Here is a 21,083-nt window from a genome sequence, read left to right as displayed (position 1 = left end):
GTACTACATCTTATAACTAACATATACAAATATACCCTAATAAACATAAAAATAAAGTAAACACTGCCCTCATCATTCTCAAATCCAACTACTTTTCCAAAAATACACCTAACATACGAGGAGGTATCAAAAAGTTCGTGCGATCACCTAGAAGAAATCCACACCGGAGAACTCTGACACCACGATAGTATTGTCCTCTATGTATGCCTAGCAACACATTTTTGCCCGAGGTTCTCAATTTTCGTAAGCCCGTTTTTTTTTTAAAGTGCAGTTTGGTTTTGAAACCACAGTTCTACCTAAGAAATGACGTACTGTCAAAATGGCGTCCTCTGAGTGAACGCTTCACTTCTGAGAAGACAAAGAAATCGCTTGGTGTAGATCCGGTGAATATGAGGGTGGGGCAATATTTCATATCCTATTTCCACCGCCTTCATCATGGATGCATGAGCGGAATGAACTGGTGCATTGTCTACCAACAGCAGCACCCATTTTGTGACAAATCCACGACGTTTCTTCTTCAGCTGCCCTCGTAACTTTGTCAAGAGATGGGAATAATAAATACTAGTAATAATTTACCCCTCTGGTAGGTAATGTGCCATGACCTCTTCACAGTCCCACAAAAACGGGAAGCATCAACTTAACCTGGAGACTTCTACTCATGTTTTTTTAGGGTTGGGGAGGAAGGGTGTTTCCATTGTTTGCTCATTTCCTTTGTTTCTGGGTCATAAAGATAAACCCAACTTCTATCCATTGTCACTATTCTGCTGAAAAAGTCCTTTTCATCCACCTCACAGCTATGCAACATTTCTCTTGCAGTGTCCTCGCGATTTCCTTCTGCAAAAGTGTGAGCAGACATAGCACCCACCGTGCGAACACTTTCTGAAGATGCAGCTGGTTGTGCATGATATTCCAGGCAGAGACATAACTCATACCTATTCACACATAACACTTTCACTGGTTATCCTCCTGTCTTCCATTTGATCTCAACTTTCTCCATCAAGGTGACATCATCAGTGAAAGACGATCTTCCAGATTTCGAGGTGTCCGCGGTGGTCATGTGTCTAGTGTGGAACTGCCGTTTCCAGTTGTATACCATCTCATAGGATGGGCTTTCATCCCCATAGACTTCTTTCATCTCTTCCTGAGTCTGCTTTGCTGTTTTCCCGTGAAGATGGAGAAACAATGACATTCCGTGCCTCAAGCTTGTCAATCATAGCACCTTTACTGATTTACCTGGAAAAAAAAAAAATGGTTAACATGGCATGGTTAACATACAATGACATTTACATTTTTCTTTTTTTTTCTTTTCTTTTCTTTTTTCTTTTTTTTTTTTTTTTTAATTCCTCACCTAGAAATCATGGTTGTGGACTGGTAAAACGCAGTATTAATCTCGCAAGTCCCAACCCAGGAGACAAGCTATTTACATCATGAAAATATTGTATACCTAGGCGTAAAATTTTCTTTTTAATAAGTATAAATAAAGCAGTCAGTTGACCATCTCGATACCAAAGGATAACGAAGGAGTTCATCTGACAAAAATGAAAGAAAAAAGAAAAGCTGAAACAGAATTTTAGACATCGTTCTGAGTGCAAGGATAGTATTATACAGGACAAAATTAAATTTGTTAAGATGATTACGAAAATTACATTACAAAATATTATTGTAGGCCAATGTCAATGTGTTATGAACTTTTCCCCTTCCCATAGAAATATATATCGTCGCTGCGCCTCGAAGAATCGCTATGTGTTAAAACCACAACTTTTCATAAGAAGCAAAAAGCATTCCACTCTTAAAAGTTTGGCAAGTATACATGGAAACAGTTGAAAAATATGAAAAATATAATAAAATTGTTTCTACGCTAGCTTGCTTCAACAACACTATATTACTATTTCTGGCTTTACGTAGCACTTGTCGATTTACCTTTTGCGCCTTTATAAGCACATAGAGGATTTGTGTACATTAATAAATACGTACGTGATGAGAATGTGAAGCCTTTGATTTCCTATTGTTTTTTTTTTCATTGTTGTGGTGAAACAATTGAATATTGACTTACCACGTTATAAGGGACGCTCCCTGACAGCTTTCAGGTTTATTCACACAACACAACTCATTTTCGACAAAAATGTCACATAGCGGTTCTTCGAGGCGCAGCGACGATATGTCACAACTACATGGTTAAATCAGCAAACGCTGGTCCCAGAAGGACACAGAAACCTAAACGATTATGATGCACATTTTATCATTTTTTTTAGAAAAAGATATTATTATCGCTAAATGAAACTGAATAAATTTTTCAACACTGTCCCTTTTGCAGAAATTGTTTTCTGGCACTCCTTAGATGTGATGCAGTTTTCCTAAAGTACGCACTTACTTGTTTTCCTGAGATGAATAGTTAATGGTCAAATACTTTCTGTGAAGAACAGCAAACCAGGATCCTTTGCCAACCATCACGTTGCGATCTACTATTGGAAATCTTGTTGTTAAATATGTATATAATCCATACTTAGGAATCAATGGAACAATTATTTAGAAGTTGTTCTCGTGTTGGGGAATTGTAACCACTGTTTATAAATTTAGACATCACCGTCACTTTTTTACACGCCCTCATGGCGTCAAGCATGGTTCATATTTCGACAGTAGCAGACGATTGTGACAATATAGCTTAACAGCCTTTCCAACTCCAGCAAATTTTGTCATAACACGTTGGTCAATTCTTGAAATTATCGTTTATACTATTTATTGTTCTCCAGATCGTTTACGTAAACTTTTGCCTTAAAATTGCCTTTAAAAAAGGACCTAACGTTTTCTGCTTCTTCTTGTGCGGCGAGACGCCATAACAGTACGCCTATTAACTGAACTATGGGTAAGGTCTTATTAATCAGAAGAATATATATCTGATTGAAGTCATCTAACTTCTAATCAAAAGAATCAACCTGTCTAAACCCCTATAAGAAATAATTGATGATTGGGTAAGTAAGTTATAAAAGAAGTATAGTATAAAGATGAAAAGCTAAAGTGTCGGAAAAATGTTTTGATGAAATAAAAATTTTAATGCCTCATCTTGAAAACCTGCAATGTACTTTCAAATTAATAGAGTTGAAGATCCTCCTACTTCGAAATGAATTTTAGAAAACCAAAATACCTCTAAATAAACTTGTCTAATGAAACATTTTTCATATTAAATGTAACACCTCTAACTGCCCTAAAATTTGAAAAATACACCGGAAATGCAAATTAAAATATAAAAATGGCGTAGAAAAGAATAATTATTGAACATAAACAACAAGCCTCTTCTAGCTACTTAATATAATAAACCTTTATTTGTCTAGAGGAGTTCGAATTGCTAATTGGCCAATCTCTCATCCTACAGCTTCAACACTTCTTAGCTAATGAGCATTATCAACACATACAAAGGAACTATCACAACATTCGTCTTCGAATTTTCAACTGTATAGCATTGTTCCATCTAGTTTCTTTATCAATGGTCTTTGTGGTGGACAAACACCGTGTGCGTGGGTTTTCTCGGGGTTCTCCCGTTTCCTCCCACTTTCTTCATTCCACCATTTCATTCATTACTCATCATCACCGTCTCCTTTAGCCTAACCGGCATAACCGTGGGACGTAAAACTTAAAGATTTCATTTCATTTTTTCTTTATCAATGCTTCCGTCACCTTGTTACATCTATTGTATAGAGTACAGAAGACGTATCGGATAGTACGTTTAATGATGTGTACTTAAATGAGTATTTTTGTTTCAAACAAATTAATTTCTATTAAAAAATGTAATAACAATTTTATTACTCAAAAACAATATGTAAAAAAAGAAGAAAAAATCAGTATTGGTTGAAGGGTCTATTATGCTTAATTGTATTTGGTCTAGGAATTAATTCGTGCGGGTGGACAAGAGATGGCGCAACGAACGGAGCGTCCCACAGTTCCGTGTATCCACACATGTGTTGCAAACCCCTATCATCGAGTATCGTTCGTAGTATAGGGCAGTGGATTAAAGCGTCAACAACACCAGTTTGTAGTTAAGTGAACATGGCGCAATTTGAGCCTGATATAGTGTTTTTGCGGGGTGTCCTGCTGCATTACTTTAACATGCAGAAAAGTGCGACTGAAAGTCATCGTATTTTGGTGGAAGTGTATGGTGACCATGCTCTAGCTGAGCGAACGTGTCAGAAGTGGTTTGCACGGTTTAGAAGTGGTGATTTCGGCTTGGCAGACCAAGAGCGAGCTGGACAGCCAAAAAAAAATTCAAGACGAAGAATTGACAGCATTGCTCGAGCAGGATTCGTGTCAAACGCAGGAACAACTTGCAGCAGCATTAGGCGTTGATCAAACAACAGTCTCCAAACGCTTGAAAGCCATGGGAATGATTCAAAAGATGTCACATTGGGTTCCACATGAATTGAAAGACAGAGACGTTGAAAGACGAAAAACCATTTGCGAATTGCTGCTTCAAAGACAGAGCAGAAAGGGGTTTCTGCATCGAATTATTACGGGTGATGAGAAGTGGATCCATTACGAGAACCCTAAACGAAAAAAGGCCTGGGTGAAACCAGGTGAACCAGGTCCATCACAACCAAAACGAGATATTCACTCTGCAAAGGTTATGCTGTGCATATGGAGGATATGAAAGGTGTGGTGTACTATGAGCTGCTGCAACCGGGTGAAACTATGAATGGAGAACGTTATCGACGACAATTAATGCGTTTGAAGCAAGCTCTGGCCAGAACACGACCAGAATGGGAGAACAGACATGATAAACTTATTGTTCAACATGATAACGCTCGCCCACATGTCGCAAAACCGGTCAAAACCTATTTAGAAAATGTCGGATGGGAAGTTTTACCCCACCCGCCGTATTCACCAGACGTTGCTCCTTCGGACTACTACTTGTTCGATTGCATGAACAACGATTTGATTGGACAGCGGTTTACTTCTTCAGAAGATATCGAAACATGGGTCTCTGACTGGATCGCTTCCAAGGATGAGGACTTCTTTCGCCACGGAATCCGTACATTGCCTGACAGATGGGCGAAAGTGGTGGCTAGCGATGGACAATATTTTTCTTAAGGTATTTATGTATTTTGTGTTTGTACTACAGCTTCAATGTTTGCGTACCAACCGCACGAATTAATTCCTAGACCAAATACTCAAATTGATTATTCGCAAGTAAACATGTATTGGACTCATTTAAGAAATAGGAGCCCATTGAAATAATAGAATACTTGCCTAAAATAACTGGAAACCAAAGTTCCAAATATGGAAAATAAAGAGATTTTACATACCAATGTCCGGCTTCTAATTATATTCATTGTCCAGTATACACAAATTAATAGATCAAAATTTCTTTTACTAGTATTTTTCCTGAATAACAATTTCTACGTAAAATGTACTCCAAATATATTCTTTCTCTCATTTCACAAGCACTATATAGATTTCACTGATTATAATCACTAGCGACAGTAGTGATATAGAAGGTGTCTCAAAAGTCCCCTAACATAGGGTAACTCTATTATTATCAGAGTTACAATAAAATGTAAGAGAGGAAAACATCTCCAAATATAATGTTTTCAATCTAAAGTGGAGGAATGTTTTAAATCGAACGAGCCGTATGGGCTGTACACTCTTTACGCGCCCAATATTAAATGAATCACCTTAATAATCAATAGCACGTGCTGAGTTGACACGTGCGTCTGTCGTGATGTGGGGATCCTTACACCCCCCACACTGAAAAAGAATAATCTGGAAGATTATTTTGAGAAAATACATAATTGTTATGAAATATATTTGTCGGCACTATAATACTGACACCTGTGGGTATATGATATAGACACTAGAAAACACTATAAACACTATGACACACCAAGATCACTATGAAAATCTTGTGAAATATACACATAATGGTAATAACACTGTAGTTCCGTTCCAACCAAACAGGATCAAAAACAGTTTATCATTACCCTCAAAGTGGGCAGAAGTGTCATAACTGTTATTAATGAATATACACGAGTTCCTTGATTGTAGGTATTGTTTGAGCATTTTAGTCAGCAAAATCGGTGTTGATATTGACGTCACACGCTGTATATGTAGGTTGCGTAGGTTGTTTCCATTTGGATATTACGCGCCGGCGTATTGAGTCTATTGTCCCGTCCATTCCCTGTTGTACCTCGAGCAATTTCTGTTCTGCTTTATACGATGGGACCTTTGCCCTGCATAAAGCTACTAACTTAGATTTTAGATTGTCATGGGTCATCGTATCAAATTGATTTTGATTTTTAAGCTGTAATACGAGATCTAGTGCCTTGTCTTGTAAATATATTGGTAGAATTTCCTTTTTCTTAGCCGGTGACCATTCCTGCATTGCTGCGGATGCTGCCATAGAAATATGGTCGAATAGCATGAAAAACCTGTCCGGGTCCTCGTGCACGTGTCCCGCTTACTTCGTTAAGTGTGGCATATTAAAGGATAAATTAGATTCACCCTCTGTCATATTCGTGTTATTCTCTCCTGATCTATATGTCTGTTTACCCGATCTAATAACCGGTCTGTTTACCCGAGTTTCCGGCATAAATCGCACTTAAGGAAAGTAAGAGAGAAAAAAAGGAGAGGGAAAGAATTTATATATGTTTTAGCTGAATTTTGATAGTAAAACTTAGATAAAATAGATTCTGATACTGACCTTGTGCCTGTTAAAAAGTTAATAAAAAGAGTGTCCCGTACAAAACTCCGGTGCCTATCACCATGTAATGACTTTGGTGGAGTCAATAATGGACCGAAATTTTATCCCTTTCGCCAATTTTATTATAAAATTTGTAAAATACAAACAGTCTTTGATTTACAAAGAGCAAAACAGTGTCTATATCTTGATAATGTCCAAATGAAGGAAAATAGGTGTTTTGCACGGTACCACTTCTCTCAAGGCAGTCTCCAAAGCACCTGCCGGTTCCGGTGAGTCTTGAAAGATAGCCCCCCTCAGCTCAAGGCAGCTTCGCGAGGCTTGGTTGTAGAAAGGACCCCTAGACCAGTGCGACCTCGGGAAAGGATAGGTGTACCCCTAGTCTAGTGCGACCTCAGGGCGGTGTAGGTGATTCGATCAGTTGGACGACTGATGCTGGGTCCCTCGGTGGTGCCCCTTATATTTCTCCTTTTCGGATCCTTCCGTGAGGTCCGTCTTCTTTCGGTGTTCCTCGGTGTCGGCTTGTTGTGTGCTAGGTTGTTTATAATCAATAGCACGTGTTGAGTTCCGACACGTGCGTCTGTCGTGATGTGGGGATCCTTACAATATTCTTGCATGTCTTGATCCAATTTAAATAATTTATAAATCGTCTACCTTGTTTTCTTCTTCCAAAGAAGTTACGCTGATTAAACACTGTAATTTAGATCAGGACCAATAGAGAAGCTCATTGAGGAGGGTTTCGAAACATATTTTTGAGCTGAAGATGATTACTTACTCATCTAAGGAATGTCTCTTCACACGGGCCTTAGTATCTCGTCTAGTTTTAAATGAATTGTTCTTTTCTAGCTAACAGTTTTTGTGCAACTGAAGTGATTGATTGCCGTAGGTGAGTGATTACTGCATTGGATTTCCACCCCGAAGGCTTCAGTTTGAATCCGAGCAGGTCCGAACTTTTTAACATGCTTCGACTTCAATTTCCAGCGAACTTTTATTTAACAAGTAGAAAAAATATTTTACTAAAATGAGTCTGGCGTGCAATGTTACGAACATACGTAGGCCTGTATTCTAATTCTATTACAGTGAAACCTCCTTTAACGGACACCTTTCAATAACGGACAACTCTATAATACGGACAGATTTTTTTGTCCCGACAAAAATATATGTTTTATTACGGAACAAAACCATCCCTTTTACGGGCACTCTCAGATACGGACGCGGACAGTCCATTTACCTCCCAAACGTTTCAATAACCTCTTCATAACGGACAGGAATTATTCTCGCTTCTGCGATATATTACAATAGACAGAAAAGTGTTTTCGTCGCAAGTGTATCTATGATGAGTCTAGACCTGGTGAACCATCAAAGGGAATAGTTTCAAGCTGAACTTAAAATTGCTCTTTTTTCTGCCCACAATAGACTGCTTTTTGATGGAAATCCTAGAAAAGCTTCTTTAAGCAATAACACTCATGCAGGGTCAGTCATATGGCCAAGACTTGTATGCGAAAGATCTTCCCTTCCCTAACAAACTTAATCCTTTTCGTCTGGACCTTGCATCTTTTCCATAATTTCATAGATAACAAGTGACACACAATCATAGTCAACGTCTTGAGAATAAAATCAGAAAAATAAAAACACTGCTGAACAAGACTGCACTTATTTAATATAAAAACACATTTACACGTGACGTTTCGATCATCTAGCCAAGATCCTCATCAGACGTACACTCTGATGAGGACCTTGGCTAGAAGATCGAAACGTCACGTGTAAATGTGTTTTTATATTAAATAAGTGCAGTCTTGTTCAGCAGTGTTTTTATTTTTCTGATAAGTGAATAAATGGATATTTTTTACAGGGTAATGATATGCACTTAAGAAAATTACCATACACGCATTACCTTTTGTAGTATACGAAAATATTAACACATCTGTCAGCAGTAGTATTATTTGACACAAATGAATTTCTCCTTCATCCCTCCCAGTTATTTAAATACGTACTAAATAGAGTATTTTCATATTGAATTTTACATATTTACGCTCATACATAATGTATTTACTGTATATTACTGCATACAATTACCGTTGTGAGAAATTAAATTTCTGTAACCTCTCTGTAACGGACACCTTTCAGTAACGGACAAAAATTCATGTCCCATTGGTGTCCGTTATTCAGAGGTTTCACTGTATTTATATATTTTTTTTCTTTTCTATCGAAAAATATTTTCACTTTTGTAAATAAAGTAAAAGCAACGAGCGTTTCAGACTTGAAATCAAGAAAAAAAAAATTGACTGTACAGTATAATTGTATTCCGTTACTTCACTTGAAAACCCTAGGAAAATCGATTATTGGCGGGTTTCGAACCTAAGTTCTCTCTAATGCTAAATCAACGATGTACTAACTTACCTATGACTGTTCTACATCATATGCAAAACTGTAATTAAGCTGTTTTCGCAAACATCAATAACCACAGCACTGCCAATATGATGCTTCAATTCTCCAGTACCGTGAAATAGATCTGACAATTGACCTCTCCACTGCGGAATTAACGCGTCTAAGCAGCTCCTTCCTAAGGCCCATCTACCTTGTCACTGCAAGATTCTCACAAGTCACTTGCTCATTTGAGTTTCAATTGTCTTAAAATTCAGGTAAAATATTATTTCAACAGATAAGATGAACAGATAAGAAAATTTTACAATGCATGACCATTGAAGAAGAGAAATAATTTATTTTATCATATTAGAACATCTACAGGTAAACCAGTAGCTAGACCTTTTGATTATGGTGTTTCAGCTAGCAGGTTGTTTGTTGTTACTATACTGCTGCCATCTCTTTACAGCAATAGAAAGCGATTCTTCTCAGAATATGTTTGTTACTGACCTCTATGGAATTAATTTCAACTACAAGAGATTTTTTCTCTTTTATTATTATTATTATTATTATTATTATTATTATTATTATTATTATTATTATTATTATTATACAAGAGAAAAAGATCTCATAGTCGCTGATTAGTATTGTGAATGTTACTAGAATTACCGGACTTAAAAAATATAATCCATCTTGTCTGATTTTGTTTCTTTATTAGGTATTGCCAAATCAAAGAATAAGTTTTACCTAATTATTCTAACTAATTAACTAACTCTATTTCTTATGGAACCCGGAGGTTCAATGCCGCGTTCACAAAAGCTCTCCACTGACGTCTATCCTTAGCCAACTGGATCCAAATTCTACTTTGCTTTCCTATCTCTGCGAGATCCATCTTAATATTGTCCTCCCATCTGCGCCTAGGTCTTCCTAATGGTCGTTTTCCGATCGGTCTTCCAGTCAAGACTTTCAAAGCGTTTCTACTTTCTTTCATCCTAGCTACATGACCTGCCCACCTAAGCCTCCTAGACTTGATGACCCTAACAATGTTTGGTAAACGGTATGAATTATGTAGTTCCTCGTTATGAAGTTTCCGCCATTCCCCATTCCCGTTCCCCTTGGGTCCGAATATTCGTCTCAGGATCTTGTTCTCAAATACTTTCAGTCTATGTTTTTTCAGAGTAAGCGACCATGTTTCGCAACCATATAGAACAACATCATGATAATCGTTTTATATATTTTAATCTTCAAATTCCTCGACAGAATTCGCGAGACAAGAGATTTTGAACTGAATAATAACATGAATTCCCTGCTTTTAGTCGATATTTAATTTCTTCGTAAATATGATTTTCGTCTGTTAATATTGATCCTAGATATTAGAAAGTATCCACTTTATCAAAAGTATTATTTAATATTTTAACGTATCTATAATTTGCTGTATTACGGTCCCGACGCACTTCCATGTATTTAGTTTTCTCTGCATTTACTTCTAAACTCGTCCCTGCAAGCGTTTAATAAGATCTCTGCATTTCTTTCTATTGTTCTCCTATCACCTATTAAATTTACATCATCAGCATATGCCATAACCTGCTGAATACCGTTCAACTCTAGGCCCTGGTTGCTATCTTTGATTTTCCTTATAGCGTATTCCAGGACAAAGTTGAATAATAATGGCGACAACGCATCTCCTTGTTTCAGGCCATTTTCGACGTGAAAGCTCATGGACAACAATTTTCCTACCCGGACTTTACTTTGGGATTCATTTAAACATATCTTAATTAATCTAATTAGCTTTCTCGTATTTCAAGTTTTGTAAGAACATTGTATAATGTTTCTCTCCTAACCGAGTCGTAAACCTTTCTAAAATCAATAAATAGTTAATGTACCGGGGTTTTGTATTCCCACTTCTTTCCTTCCCCGTAAAAGAACGTAAAATTTCCGGAATTAACAGATCCATTTCCTTCCCACCAGCTTCCTGAACTCCTACTAGGTCCATCCTGTATTTCTCCAACTCACTCGTTACGGATCTTAACGCGCCTGCCCTATAAAGACTTCAAATATTCCATGTTCCAAATCTCATGTCCATTTTCTTTTGCTGAGGTCTGCCAAGTTATCAGTCCTTGTCCGAGGCTTTTGTGACTATTTCTGAACAAGGCCTTTTTTCACAGGATGAGGTTGTTAGCCTTACCCAAACCCCCACGCTGGAGGGCCACTCCTAGTCGTCTGTCCGCGATTGCTTATTCAGTATATTCGCAGAGGCCTTCTCCTCGACCTGCAACCTGAGAACGCGCCATCCCGTGGTGACAGGAACCCGCATAATTATTCTACGTATGTTAATACTCATTACAAAAATACAGGATTACTAAATAAACTAAATATATTTGAGATGGTCTTGATTTTTACTCAATTCATCGAAGTTTATGATGTACAGTAATAATTTATTGAAGTACTTTTTGACAATCTTGGTCGTATCGATAACAAAATATTTACAAAATAATATATCTTCTAAGTCTTTAATAATTAAGTAAAATATTTTAGTGTTATCCTTTGTTTTACAATATTTTAAAAATGTGAAAAAATGGTTCGGAACTATTAGGGTGAGGATTTTATTGCACTGTAAACTTTCAGAAAACGTAAAATTTTAAAAATGCATTTATGCACTAAAAATCCTTTTAAAATACTCTATAAACTGTATTGAAAGAGACAGCACATAAAAATACAAACAAGTTAACATTGAGTTAATACTCTTTTGTATTAATGTGCGACATTTAAAACAGAGTTTTAATATACAACAATATGTAGAGTAGTAGTTCCCAACCTAGGGAGCACGCCCACTAGGAAACTTGAAGAGCGAGCTAAAGGGCCGAAAGTTCCTAAGAGAAATAACATGTGAAAATATGAATCAAGCACCACGTGTAATTACCATTTACAAACAATTCAGCTTTAGCAATCTTTATAGACGCTATGGGCCTTATGCAGAGTCGTTTTGACACGTGATTAGTGCCATACTAAAGAGTTTGACTAACATATGTTTCTTGCAGTAGTCAAACCTTTAGTATGCCGCTGATCATACGTCAAAACGACTCTGAATAAGGCCCTATATGTTTGACTGCTAAATACTTCTCTCTTTCTACGTTACTCGTAACTCTTTTTTTTTTTAAAAAAAAACCAAACCATATTTTTTTTTCTTTTTTGGACGAGTTGTCAATGCTGGAAAAATGAAAGCTTTCAGTTTAACGTCCCACGATTATGCCTGTTAGTCTGAAACGATGCTTAATGCAAGTGATTGATGAAAGAATTGATGGAATGAGAATGGGGGAGGAAACGGGAGTAACCTCAGAAAACCCACTGACGCGATGTTATCCACCACAAACTTACTTCACCGGGAATCGAACTAGGGTCCCCATGCACCAGAGGTAAGCGCTCCACCATTGAGCCATCATGACTCCAAACAATGATGGAAATATTGAAAAATATAAAAGCTACTTTTACATAATTTATAACTGATTTACGAGAGATCAAGAATGTATACTAAATTGTGCTGTTTCTTACAGCTATTTGACTTACAAATACTGTGTTATGAATGTTGTAACAAAGAAGCGTTAAATTAAATACCGTGCAAACTGATAATAAGCATTGAGTAAAAACTGCGATTTCATTTAAAAAAATAAAGCTGGTAAAAAATTATACTGAGCCACAATTCTGTAATGTCTACACCATCCTGTAAGTTCAGTCACCCATCCTTCCTCTTACCAGACTCAGTACTGCTAGACTTTGCTGATCTCATAAGAAGTGATATTCCAGTGAGACTGAATGTTGGCTGATTTTTCCTCGTATCTTTCATTAATTTCAACCACATGTCTACTCACTTCTACTCAACAAACTCTTTTAGCATCGAGGCTGAAGGAGATGAGTGATTAATGTAATGAGAGGGAAATATTATAAAGTAATATTAGAATGATAATGAAACAAAATGGTAGAACTCCCCGCTTAGATTAGAGATTTCTGGGCTTCTGGGCTTTCGGCATCTATGTCCATGTTAGCCCGTCACGTGTGAGGGATGACGTCAAGGGCGCCCATCAGGAGGGCAAGGCGGGCTCGCCCTCTAGAGGAAATCGAACACCCAATAGAATTTTTAGACTAGTTATTGCAGAATTTGAAACTATATTTGAAATGTCGCTTATACTTGCCCCCTCTGGAAATCACATGGGCGCCCTTGAATGACGTCCCTCGACGATCACACTATCCGAGGAGAGAAGAAAGAAAGGATTGGGGAAGTAAAGAAGCAACCTGTATATTAGGTACCATCCCGGCATTTGCCTCGTGTGAATGAAGAAAACCCAGAAAAATCTTGCTCAAGATGGTTGGTCCGAAAAAGCTTTTACACTTTTTCGACCGTGTGTCCCCACAGGGAATCGAACCCGGGGCCGCTCTCAGCTCTTGGAGGTGAATATTTTATCATTGAATCACTGTTATGACAATGTCTGATGAAGGTAATGGTAAAGTGCCGAAAGAGTAATACAATTACTATTAATATATGGTTATCTTCACAATTGGGAAATCCCAGGTCTTTTGAGTAATCGAGCAGAGAAAACACTAACAGTTCTCTTATTTGTTCTAAGTAATCTTTCACCAAAAATACAAAGGATACTCCTACTGTTCTAAGTAATTGATCAGTGTTTTCACTTGACAATCAGGAAGTCTCACGTTCGAATTTACAATAAATTTGCCACGAAAGTACATATTTCGGTTTTACATGCTCTTTTGTCAATAAGTATGGAACGAGTGGATGAATTGGAGTACAGTTTCCTTTGGTATCAAAAGAAAATAATTATCTGCAGATTCCGAAAACTGTTGGGTTAGTATGCCCTACATTTCTTCTGTTGTCATTAAGAAGAGCAGGAAGGAAGTTAGTGCTTTTGCTCACGACTATACATACTCGCGACTAAAGTCTTTCTCTGAAACATTTATGTTTGAGAGATCGGGCATTTGTTATTTCCTTAAAACGCTGTCTGACGCCACGAGACAGGTGTAATATTCTCTGGGCTTGAATACATCATTGGAAGAGGTGTTTATAGCTGTCCGCTTGAATCATTGACTATCATTAGCACCTTTTCTGTAACTTCTTTTCGTATAACGTTTGACCTCAATGTGAGGCACAGTATTGGATGGTCTTTGTACGGAACTTTGGGAGAACGTTTTACAGTCTGTTCCCATGCTGCAAAATGGCAGGGTTGCTATCTGATCAAGAGATAAAACTAGGAACAGCTCGCTCATGCCGTTACGATTGTTAGTGAGAGAAATCTGGCTTCGATTCTTGATACACTGACGTAACTAACGGGCTTGCAATGCGAGGGAGGGTGACACAGCAAAAAGGGGCGCCATTTAACTTTCGAAGATTATGTTGTTACTGTTGTTAAAATTGACTTTTTAGGTTTCATATTGATTCAACTTTTTTCTTAGCGTTGTTATTTACTCTTCTAATATTTTCAAATTACTGCCTAAAATGTCATTAATTTAAGGAAAAACAGTCTGTATAAAAACTGAAATAATAAACAAAAAGGATTTAACAATCTTATATATAAAAATGAATGTGTGTTTGCACGGGATACTAAACCACACCATTGGCTTGGCGTATCTTGAGGTAACTATCAGAGACCAAAGTCTGTACGAGATAGTACGCTTTTAGCATTATTTTGATACTATCCTAAGGGGGGGGGGGGTTCAAAGGAAAAGAAGTGGTTTAAACTTATGTCAAACGTAGACTATATCAATAGTCCTTATGTTTGGGCGATTAAATTCAATATGTATAGAACAAATGAACTTATTTCTGATACAAATGGACACACACACACACACACACACACACACACATATATATATATATATATATATATATATATATATATATATATATATATATATATATATATATATATATATATATATATGACTTATACAATCGAAAAAAATTACTATAGGATTAAGATATTTCAAGTAGGGCTACCACTTGGGAGTGGGAAGGGGTGGCATGTAAAAATGATCGTAAACGACCGATGTTAGAGTCGAATCCATAGTCTTTGTGGGTCGCTGGGATGAATAGTGACACTGTCGTTTCCGTTTTAAGTCCAAGTTCAACTGCAAATAACATGTTTTAAATGTTTTAAATAACCAAGACTAATATCTAATTCATAGTTTTCGGGGTCGTTAAGACTAATGTCTAAACCAGGGATACAAATAAACAACAAATATTTACTAGCCCAAGAAGAAAACTACTAGCTCACAATAGAAATCATTTACTTACCTTCGGTATCATATTAAATACTCGCCCGCACCGATGAACCACTCGTCCCGGGCGAGTGGGCGAGTGATTATTTGCATCCCTGGTCTAAACCATCGTAACAGGTCCGATAATATTTAAGTCCAAGTAGTCAAGAACATACATGTTGGCTGGTCCAGGAACTGACAGGGGCAACTCCAAAGGCTTTGCTCATTCTTATTTATTGTACCAATTTCTTTATTTCTAAATGTTGCCCATGAATATTGTTTTTCCCATAAGAAGTCGGTCTCTTTTGCTAGTTGCAAGTTTAAGCTGAGAGTGAACTAAATTTTACTATCTTGCTTGGTAACAATTAGGAAATAGTAACTGATAATTTGAGGAAATAGTAACTGACTAGACGGATCATATCAAGTCAAAAATATGTTTTCTATTTCTGTATAAATTTTACGTGGCTTGGTGAACATGGGAAGAAGGGTGACCTTTCGACATTTTCGTAGGGAACCCCGTGCATCCTTAGTTACGGTACTGTCTCCATAGTAACTGGTCTGATCTGCGTCGCATATTAAGTTGATAAATCAACGTCTCAGAAAGCTTAACTTAATTATTTGGTTCACCTTAGCTTTGCTTTAGTAATTCAAAATAGAAATAACACACAATCTCTGAGCAAAGTAGGCTGCACTAACGATTGAGACCATTTTGGCACGAAGCGGTCTTGTTGGGAGGAGGTTGGACTTAAATTACATACGTCAATATCTCACATTTAATGTTATGCACAAACGAAAAATTTGCATGCACTATCGATTGAGACCATTTTAGCGCCAATCGGCTTTGATGGGGGAAGGGCTAGCGCTCAAACTAGATATATCAATATTTTATACTTCCTGTTGTGCACAAAGGAAAATTTTGCGCAACGTTTCTGCAACGATGTACTAACAATTGACACCATTTCACGCCAAACAGCGAGAGTGCGGGGACTGCTGTTTAGACAGCTCCCAAATTAGTTTTGAATACCTTAAAATTATTTTCTGCCTTATACAGAGTCATTCTGACGCGTGATTATTTGACCTCAATGTGAGGCACAGTTCGACTAACATATATTTCCTTCAGTAGTTAGGTCTTTAGTATGAGTCTAATCATACGTCAAAACGACTGCATGAGGCCCTTTGTGGCGAAATACCAGTTTTGCGTGCGCAAACGTTTGAGATTATTTCGGTGAAATTCGGAAGAGATGTGGAGGGGGCGGGTAATTAAACCGACGTAGCAAAAAATGCTGAAATTTTGTTCAATTCAAACATCGGTAGAGGAACATTGTTACTCCTACTCTGGGATACCACAAGGTTAACAGTGTTGCCAAATCATCACAAAGTTTATTTTTTTCAAAGGACACTACATCAGATTATTACGTATTTCAAATGTAGCCTACATGTTAAATGAAATGTTACATTTATTATTCAGTGTTGCAAACTAAGGACTTGTATTAAACACTAAAGTACTTCGGATGTGCATTGCCCAATCTATCTCACTTGCGTTATTACAGTTTTAGAATCTTCCAAAATTTGATTGTTTTTCAATGTTTGCGATACTGGTGTGTCTTCAGATTACAACACTGCATGGCAAGTATGGTATTGTATGTTTTCGTTTTAAATATAGATTTGCAATATGGAATAAAATGACGTAGTGCTGTTCGAAAAGCTACAACTTTATGTTGGGTTAACAACACTGTTATCCTTGTAGTATCGCCCTATATCAAATATTGTTCCTCTGCCGATATTTGCATGGTGCAAAATTTCAACGTCTTTTGTTCATTAGTTTAAAAGTTACAATAGTATATCACACATAATTTCGAGAGAGGTGCGTGATTTTGTTCATTTTCATTGTTGAACAGTGTTATTCTTTCTCTGTGTAAAAAGTATACTTTCCTGGTGGTCCCGTTTAAATTTCGTCAGGATGTAATGAGAATCTTCGGAGCTAGATCATAAAACATGTCAACTGATGCAGTGTGAAAACCGTAATTAACCGACTTTGATATATGTATTTTCACGCTTAACTTCGACATAGGTATACTGATTTTAATGATTTTACTTTCATTTGAAACAATATACTTTCTCAGTGTTTTTCTGTAAATTTAATGAGAATGTATTGACACTCTTCGGCCCAGGCCCGTATTCAGGGAGGGGTCTAGGGGGGCCGACCCCCATAATTTTTGCGGCCCCCCCTAAAATTTTCACGGTAAGCTTGCAAATGAACTATAATATGGTGATGAACTATAATATTTTTGGATCGCCCCCCCCCCCTTAAATTTTGGGCTGGCTACCAGCCTGCTTCGGCCCTAGACCATGAAACTTCTTTACGGCTGACAATGTAAATACCGTAATTAATCTACTTCATTATAGGCATGACTATACTTGACTTCAACATAGCTTCAACACAGATGTACCAATTTTGATTATTCTTTCTTTTTTTTAAGTTTCAAAGAGTAGACTTTCTCGTAAGTTCCATATTTTTTTTATCAGGATTTGATGATAGATTTTGGAGCTACACCATGAAACACCTCAACAGCTGATAGTGTATGTTTATGTATTATTCCGTAACGTGTAGATCAATTTAAAACAAATATAAGGGTGCCGCGGTGGCTCAGTGGTAGAGCGTTCACCTCTGATGCATGGGGTCCCCGAGTCGATCTCAGTTCGTGCTAAGTGGGTTTTGTGGTGGACAAACACCCTGTGCGTAGGTTTTCTCGCGTTTTCCCGTTTCCCTTCACTTTCTTCATTCCATCGTTTCATTACTTTCTCATCATCACCGTGTGCTTTAGCCTGCACGGTATAAGCATGGGACGTAAAATTAAAAGATTTCATTTATTTCTTATTTTTGAAACAAATACAGTATATATTTCTTCAGGCATGTTTTGTAGGCCGACTGATTTAATAGGGAGTGTCCTTTCTTTAGATTAGGTATCTTGTAAATAAAGTGCTGAGGTAACAAAAAGCTGTAAAATTAAACAAAATTAACAGAAAAGTAACTGACTTTTAAAGTGCACTGAAAAGCAGAAAATAAAAACGTTCAACAAAAACGCTTTTAAAAAGGCAGAAAATAACAATAAAGCTCTTAAAAGCATAATTAATGACTGTTAAGTATTTAAAAAAATTGAAGTTTGTGCAAGCGAAACAAATTAATGCATAATATAAACCCAGTTTTGGTGGTAATTTTATGAAGCGTTAGTTTATTAGCTTGGCACGGCCTTCTACAATTTTATACAACATAATAGTAATGAATTATTTTCTGCTCTTTAGCGCTTTTATGGAATTCAATTATTTTTATTTAAGTTTTCTCCTATGCTGTAAAGGATGTATAAACTATATTTGAAGTTTCAATAGATTTCAGTGAGAACCTTGTAGTTTTTATTCAATTATAAAATTTATAATACTTGTTCAGAAGTTTTTATTCAATTTATATTATTTTTTTCATAATTGTGATTAGTTTAAATTGATTAGTGTTAGTGTCATATTAACGTATTTTAAGACACGGAATCAATTCGGAGAGCCAAGTTCCTAATATTCTATTGTTTCTAAATTCATGAACTTTTGAGTAAGAAGATTCGTTTGCAAAAGGCCCATTCATTTGTATTAATTATTTTATTGATTTATTTTTAAGTTTTACATCACATCGTTCTGTCCTTCAGATTAAAGGGGGGGGGATAAAAAAATGAATAATGAGAATGAACTGAATGGTGACAAACCCTCAACAGACAGGTCTTGCGACTGCCAGCCTACTGCTTTAAATCACTCGACCATGCTAACCTTCCAGCAGCTCACTCGATAGATTCGACGTAGCTTAACGGTCTTCACAGTTGAAAAATACGTTGTCTCAACTTAATTTAGAATATCAGTCGGTCAACCAATAATTTGCCATAATTTATCCAACAGTGTATATCTCGCATTCCCAAACTCAATTTTACTTCTTTTTCTTAGAGCTTACTTTGGCAATTGAGTTGGTTGGCAAATGCTCGGTAAAGCGTCAAATTACAATAAAGAGCCAATGTTGACAATTGTTTTTCCTACCTTTTTCCTACTGTCTATGATGGTCAGCAATGGAGTGGGTCGTGAGTTGCCGTGTCATTTGAGTCACAAATTTTGTCCGGGTTATCCGGGCCTGGGTCTTGCTTCTCAGACTCGGAGACCCAAGCAGACCGTGTGACTCAAACAGAGCCTAGATCCGGAGACTCAAAATAGCCTGCGCCTCAGACAGACTCGGAGACTCAAACAGCCTCGGTGACTCAAACAGAGTCCGTGACTCAGACAGACGGAAACCCAAACAGACCCAGTGACCCGAGCGGACCCTGTGACTCAGACAGTTTCTGAGACCCAAATAGACCCGCTGACTCAAATAGAGTCGGCGACCGGAAAGCAGTCCAAAATACCAGCTTTGCAAGATTTTTATAGTTGAATAAAAAGTTGTTTACTATGAGACCGCACACATTCACTAGTTTCATTCCCGGTGTCACATTTCTTATTCAAAGTATCATGCCTTGAATATTTCAAATATAGTTTCATGTTTATTCGTCTTCTTATACTGAAAAATAATACACTGGGTTTTGAACATAGACTACACAAAAAGACTAAACAAAGCTCTGTTTGTGTTTAGAGGCATATTTTGTATTCTAAACGATAAGTTACAGGTCCACTCGATTGAGCTTTGACGATACCTCATAAGAAAAACATGTACTTTATATTTTCTGTAACCCACGCGTTTTTTTTTTCTCTGAAAAACTTTGTAGTTATCTTTTAGTGCAATGCTTTGAGACACACAGATGGAAACAACAAGTGAGAAAATCGTGTTTGTTTTAATTGGCCATGAGTGGTTAGGTAGGTATTAGAATTGGTAGGTTGGTCATGGGTGTGACTGCTTCTGAGTCTTCCGGGTTCCGCTGGCGGCCTGGTTTTGTAAGAATAAGTAACTTTTAATATATCAAGGATGTCGCAAAAATAACTTGGTGATTTTAGTACAATAACGATTATAATAACTGTTTTTTTTTTATTTCTTTCAGATTTGAAAACTTGAAAGAGATTTATCTCTAGGAGGTATTCAGTATTGAACAAGGAGTCTCAACTGTGGAATTTTATTTTGAAAACCAACGATCATTTACTGCGACTCAAAGGGGATATCGCATACGAGTTACTGTAAGACCATCAAAGATGACTATACGCAATCTGATTACGTTTTCGACAATAGGGTGTCTGCAACTGACCTATCTCGAACACCGAAACCATGTTTTCCAGAACACAGCAAAATAAGAGAGCAAGATTGTGTGACGCTGACAATGGCTGGAACTTCAATAATGTTATCTTGTCTATAGGTTATATTGTTTCTGTATCAACTCCTTTTGTAGAATAAACGTCTTTAAAATGTTACTGACTTTTCATTTCACCTAGTTATTTTGAGAACACCATGTACAGCTCACAGATGACGAGAAGAACCCAAAAACAAGAGAAGCGAGGAAAGGTCAACGACACGGTCAAGTCCATTTTCGGTTTTTGAGGTGTGGTCTATACTTAGATGTCGTCTGCTACTCCGGGTAGTTATTTGTGTGCTATTCCGTGGTGTCATTTGAAACCCCCGTGCGAAAAGTGGGCGATCCCATACCTACGTCACACTACTTCTGCTAGGGCTCTTCTCGTCATCTGTTAGCTGTACTTATTGTTTAGTATACGAATTTCAAACTATTTATTTCCAAGGTCAACGATTTCTTTTAAGACTATT

At 37.1% G+C, this 21,083-nt stretch overlaps 1 protein-coding gene across 1 annotated transcript in view; it reads left to right on the top strand.

The window, feature by feature from the left end:
* LOC145668084 (ATP synthase subunit C lysine N-methyltransferase) overlaps positions 1-20,734 on the top strand; it is a 173,047-nt gene extending 152,313 nt beyond the window's left edge. Inside the window, exon 6 of the mRNA XM_081735597.1 lies at positions 20,371-20,734. The gene's annotated coding sequence lies outside the window, so the exon portion shown is untranslated. The remainder of the gene's footprint in view (positions 1-20,370) is intronic.
* The last annotated feature ends 349 nt before the right edge of the window (positions 20,735-21,083 follow it).

Source organism: Thermobia domestica, chromosome 13, assembly GCF_964235325.1.
Source record: "Thermobia domestica chromosome 13, izTheDome1.hap1.1, whole genome shotgun sequence".
NCBI classification, from domain to species: Eukaryota; Metazoa; Arthropoda; class Insecta; order Zygentoma; family Lepismatidae; genus Thermobia; species Thermobia domestica.
The sequence above is the reverse complement of the archived record's forward strand: the minus strand, read 5'-3'. Positions and strand labels throughout refer to the sequence as shown.